Below are 6,026 nucleotides of genomic sequence, written 5' to 3'. Positions count from 1 at the left end.
TCTTACTCACATACACGTTATAGTTCCCTTCAAGATCCCGGAGCCGGAAGAACGCGGCCGCGTCGAAAATGGCAAGCAATGGCGTTGTTGGGTGGCGGGGCGAAATGTTGGGACTCGTCAAGATGATGCTCGACTAAAACTCTTTCTTCACTCCGAATTTTCTCTTCCGATTTTGCTCAAGAACTCTCTTTTCCTCTCTAAAAATTTTTCTCAAAAACTCTCTCCAAACTCTCTCAATTCTCTTCCACTCCCCCCCTAAAACTCTTCTCAAGAGCTCTCTACCTTCTCTATCACAAAAATTCTCCTCCTCTTTTATAGGCAAAGTTCTTCATCCTTCATTCTTCATCTTCATTTCTTCACCTTCCATCTTCATCTTCTCCTCTTCATCTTCATTTCTTCACCTTCCATTTTCATCTTCCCTTCTTCATCTTCATTTCTTCACCTTCCATTTTCATCTTCCCTTCATCATCTTCCCTTCTTCATCTTCTTTTCATTATCTTCCCTTCATCATCTTCCCTTCTTCATCTTCTTTTGGTATTTGCAATACAGTCCCCGAAGTTCCAAGTATTTGCAATCCAGTCCCTGAAGTTTCAAATCTTCTCGGTGTATTTTTTCATCCCATGCCTAGTCTAGACGCATCTAAATTACGTGTTCTGCTTGCCCAATTATATGTCAATGCAATGTACGCTAAAAATAAAGATGTGAGATGATTTTTATTTAGAACTAAAATTAGTTCTAATTTTTATGCAAAAAAAAAAATAGATTAGTCAAAATTTAGGCGTCAACAAACAGGACGCACTTGTAGACAAAACGGTATGATCCTGGTCTGTCTTTCTTCATTTGCTCTGAGAATCCGGCAACTGCTTTGGTAGAAGAATTGCCGAAATAAGATGCAAGTAACTTCTTGGATCATACTTTAAAAGCCTGATCACTTGCTTTGGAAGAAGATTGGGTGATTCAATATCGTTTCTTCCTGAATATGATATCGATAGGCTTGATCCGTTTCAAAGCTCGATCACTTGCTGACAGATCCAATGTCGTTTAAAGCAGCATTGTGACGAGCAGATGACATTGCTTGAGGATCTACATCAAATCGCGCTGCAGCGGCAGCAGCTAACTATGTCCACAATAAGCATTAAATTTTGAGACAACCATTTGCATTTCTGGGCTTTTCGTAACTAACTATAGTTATATAAAATATGTCGCCAACTTGATGGAACGAGAAGCAGCTGTTACTTTTGCAGGATCAAATTTATCAGGTTGGATGACCAATCTCATAGAGACTTGTTATATTGCAGCAATAGACCGCGAATTAAAAAATCCTGTCATCAAATGATTTTATAACAAGGAAACGTTGGGTAGCTGAAGATACCTAAATCAGTCCTTGACAAACTTATCTATTGCTTTTTGTTATTCCATAGGTCACAGCAGTATGAAAATAAAACCGTAACATCACTTAAAATTTCAGGTACCTTAAGCAATGCTATTGCAAGAATGCCAGAACCCATTCTATAATCCAACAAGTGTTCTTCTCCCTATATCAGGTCATGGACAATAGACATAATCTTGTAGTGGGGTGTTCCCCGGTTCCAAATGCCAATCCAGGATTTAGAATTACATTTGTAGCTTCAACATTCTATGGAAGCAACAGAATAATTAGTTAGGTGGTGAATAAAAATGCAATTGAATATTGTAGTTATTCCAACTCCAATAAAAGTGTTGAATATGGCGGAAGTTCTTGAAGAGAGGCAACCAAACCTGAGTTTTCTTAGCCCAATCTTCTTGCTCACATACTTCAATATCATATTCAGGTACCTCCTTCAAGCCCATCGAATCAGCAGCATTTGAAACGGATGCATCCACGTCTTCACTAGGAAGAAATACGGAATTGATGGAAACCTGCAACTACGAAGCTGTTGTTAACTTCAAAACAATGAGGTTGATACTTTTAGGTGCTCCATGTCCTTATCTTTTATTCTTCAAGCAGTCTCGTGATGCTTCTTTCGGCAGACACAGGATGTTTTATGCAGATTAGGAGTATGAAAGTTTTAGAATTCGCATAGACTATACACTTGTGTTAATGTGCAAAAGTTCACATAAGAGATTGTTTCTCTTCTAACAGACTGCTTAAAAAAACAATGTCACTAGGCACAATATCACCATACAGAGTCTGTACAATTAGAAACGCAATGCAGCAAACTGGAATGGAATCTGGTACTTCAGAGAATGTATTTGACTCGATTCGACAAGCAAATGAAACTTGCTTCTTAATACTTGTGGTGGTGCAACCTCGTCCGGACTTTCAGAGCCATCTTCATCATCCATTACTTGCCGAACTCGCACCAAAGCATAAAAGAGCTTCTGAAAGCACATCCTGTCCCAGTTTAAAAGCGAGAAACATCAGACTGCTGCTTTTCAATGACAAAGTAAGAACAAGCAAAAACAACAAAAAACAGAGGCACTTACAAGGCGCAGCAAGATGCAACTTGAAAGTTTCGTCTTTTTCGATCTTCAAACAAGTCTAGAGGTGAAACTCACTTCGACGTCCTTCGGGCATCGAATACGGACGGAGAGATAAGAAGGCGAGGAGGACTCCACCGCGGGACCGTCCGACGAGGAAAGCCAAGGACTGGAAGAAGTGGTGGAGAATAAGAAGGTGGTGGTGGTGGCGACGAGATCGGGAATGCGTCTGGTTTGGGTCACTGAGAGAGCCGAGGGGCAGTACAGTGGCGGCGATGGAGATGGAGGTGGTCGGAGGAGAAGCCGAGGGCTGGAGCTCACCAGGTGCTTGACGAATCGACTCACCGATGTCCTCGTAAGCTGAACCACGGGCTCGAGTCTAACGTCGTGGCGTAGCCGCGTAGGCAACCATCTTCGTTGCGTGGGGAGCAACGGAAATGGATCCCCTGGCATGGATCCAGATAATTCATTTTTTAATCATACGGGTCAACAACCAATCAATTTAAATTTTAAGAGGAGAAAAATTTTGGATGGAAATTTTTTTTTTTTTGACGCGATTGATTGTTGACCGTCCGATGAGAGGTTATGTTACCCCTAACATGGATCTCCAAATATTAAGAGATCCAAATTCGATGCAACACCTGTTATTCTCACAATAATTTTCCGTAATATGATAAAAGACAAAATTATAAATGTTTAATTATCTTTGTTTAATTAGTGTCTTTAGACCCTCATTGATATCCCTCTCCATGTAGTCTTCTGATAAAATTATTAAAGAAAACGTAATTATCATATTTTAATCAATGTCTTAAGACTTCTCGTCCATATAGAAGTTTTACAATTTCAATAACCACCATGCCCTTTTTTTTTCTAGTGGAGAGACATAAAGATTTTTGTGAAAAGATAATTTGTCTAGTCCTTTTGAGAAAGTTCAGAGCCTTTGTCCGTTTCTCAAAAAATGAAAAACTTAAAAACATTTCGTCAAAAACAATACAAAATATCTCTCATTGACTAAACAATTCGAGCATCACAAGTGATCAACTTTAGTAAAATATATATTTTCAAATAATACATTTTTTGTAAATTAAATAAAATCAATTCGAATCGCGAAAGTAAAAATTGATAGAAATGAGCAATGATGAAGGTCTAAAGATATGGTAGTCCAAGTTCGAAGCATCCGGTCGACGTGCTTCATGCAAATCAAAACCTAATATTTGAAAATTTGATGTAGATGATACCTTCGGCCAGGAACAATAATATAGCTAGGGGTGATTGGTTTTAGAGTTGGATTAGTTCCACCTTAAAATAGTGATTGGATTGAAATCTACCTGTCTGTTTTGAATCCCTGAGGTTCTTTGTGTTATGCGCTGCTGCTTCTATTCTCTTATTGCATAATGAATTAGAAGGGAGAATTGTCTTTCCATAGGTTCAATTACACTGAAGCCCCTAGTGATGTTTATATTCCTCCTAAATTGTCTGATGTACTCCTTGCTGTGTAGTGGCTGGTTGAATAGTCCTTCCTTTTTTGTTGGGCTGTTTTTCATGCCTTCGAATTAATATTTAGACCTCCTCCCTTTTTTACCCTGTATTTATATGCTGTTCTTCCTCCATATTTTGCCATACATTCTCTTCATACCTGTGATTCTATGGCTGGTTCTTGATGTCTGCTTCTCACGTGTTCTGATGTTTGCTTGTCACGTGTTCTGATGTTTGCTTCTCACTCGCCGGCTTTATTATAGCTAACCTCTGTGTTTGCATGTACAAACCATGATAGGACTACTTGAAATTTTGCAGCAACTGCTCTTATTTTGATATGTTGCAACGTCCAAATGGCACTTTTCTGTGCGCTCGCTCTGTGTCAGTTATGCTGGTGAGTAAACTTCTTTTCTCTCGATCATTTCTATTCCTTAGTTGGGAGCCTTCTAATAACTCTGAACACCTCTGTAGCCTTGATGTCGCATGCTGCGTTCGGGAAACCGATGCCATCAAAAGCTCCTCACAGAAAAGAGGAAGTAGAAAACCTGAGCGAACAAGGAGAAATTTGCTGTCTGACAAGGTGCTGATTTTGCCAGGATAAATGCGCTCTTCTGTGCAAACTCATGCTTACCCCTCTAACCGCAATAGTGCCAAAGGTGAAGACGTGATAGAACTTAGTGCTCCTTTGCGTGGCACGTCATATGCCACGCTATTCCCTCATGGAATAATGTTGCGAAATGTGGGATTTTGCTTTGCTAATTTGTCCGATAGTTTTATATGGTAATCGTGTTGAACGAGTTGTTTGAGCTTTGTTTATACAATGGATATCGACTGTAAATTGATTTTTAGCTAAGGCAATCGATATTCTATTAGGTAAGAGCAAGCCGTTTGCGTGTGGATTCATTGGCTTGATTTTCGTCACATGAGCGAGCGAAAGTTGTGGGCTAGACGCGAAAGCTATTCAAAATTCTCAGTAGAACTGTAAAGGGAGGGGTCATCTCCGTTGTTCAAATGGTTTTGAGTTTGCTACTTTGATTGGAGGCCATTCTATCTGAACATTTAAATCTGGTAATTGGGAAGTCTTTCACAAGGAGATAAAATAGCTCGAGGAGGCCTGAACATATTGGGTCTATATTAAAGGGAAAGAGTCATGAGCTCATTCCACTTTAGCTTATTTCACATGGATTATTAAAAAAAACCGTAGTCATTAGGCAAGTCATCTTATACTATTGCCCGATCAACAATAAACATAAATCAGAATTGAAAATGCACTTTCAATTAGAAACTAATAACATAATATGCTGTTTATGGAATCTCCAGAATATTATTCAAAAGTGAGATGAATTCGCTGTTCTTGAAATTGTTAAAGCTCAAACTCACTCTTTACCTTGTGATATTTCAAAAGAGAGCCACAAAGATGGACGGTAATTTTGAACAAACTTGGACTAACCAAAAAGTTCACAGAAATTCACGAGTAGGTGGAAATCACAAGTTCTAGAACCTGTTGCCAAAACATGACCAGACCCTTGTCCAATTAATGTAAGGTGGGACAAGATCGAATGTCCATGTCAATCCAAATAAAGGACATAAATTACCGACAGTAGCTTAGCCGTGGAAGACAGCCAAGGAGCCTGCTCTATGAACACACAAACTCACGCCCCGAGTAGAAGCAAGTGCAAGAACGACAGAGCGATCTATATCAACATGCATGAGCAGAGAGAGGGGGTGAGAGACCTTACTCTGTCAAACCTATGGTACCGCTCTTGTTCGTATCGATCGAAACCAGCGGAGAAAGTTCCGGCAAGACAATTAAAGCCAAAAATCAACCATGATAAATGAGAATGATGGTCCTTTCCTTTTTTTTTTTTTTTACACTGTTAGCGCATCAAGAGCAAACCCCCTAGTCGCACAACAGCAACTCTACATTAGAGCCAAATTTACTCAGGCAACTTCACTTAAATTGATCTGTCAAGGTGCCTTTATCGAGAACTCATTTCAGGGAAAATTGCTACAAACATCTATTCCATCTATGTGAGGCAAACCAAGTCAATAGGAACCAGTTTAAGAAATCAACAATCTATTCCATAGAG

At 39.4% G+C, this 6,026-nt stretch overlaps 1 pseudogene; it reads right to left on the bottom strand.

Moving 5' to 3' along the window:
• Nucleotides 1-367: 367 nt before the first annotated feature.
• Nucleotides 368-2,913, bottom strand: LOC115731061 (annotated as a pseudogene).
• Between the last annotated feature and the right edge of the window lie 3,113 nt (nucleotides 2,914-6,026).

The sequence above is a fragment of the Rhodamnia argentea genome, chromosome 1 (assembly GCF_020921035.1).
Source record: "Rhodamnia argentea isolate NSW1041297 chromosome 1, ASM2092103v1, whole genome shotgun sequence".
NCBI classification, from domain to species: domain Eukaryota; kingdom Viridiplantae; phylum Streptophyta; class Magnoliopsida; order Myrtales; family Myrtaceae; genus Rhodamnia; species Rhodamnia argentea.
The sequence above is the reverse complement of the archived record's forward strand: the minus strand, read 5'-3'. Positions and strand labels throughout refer to the sequence as shown.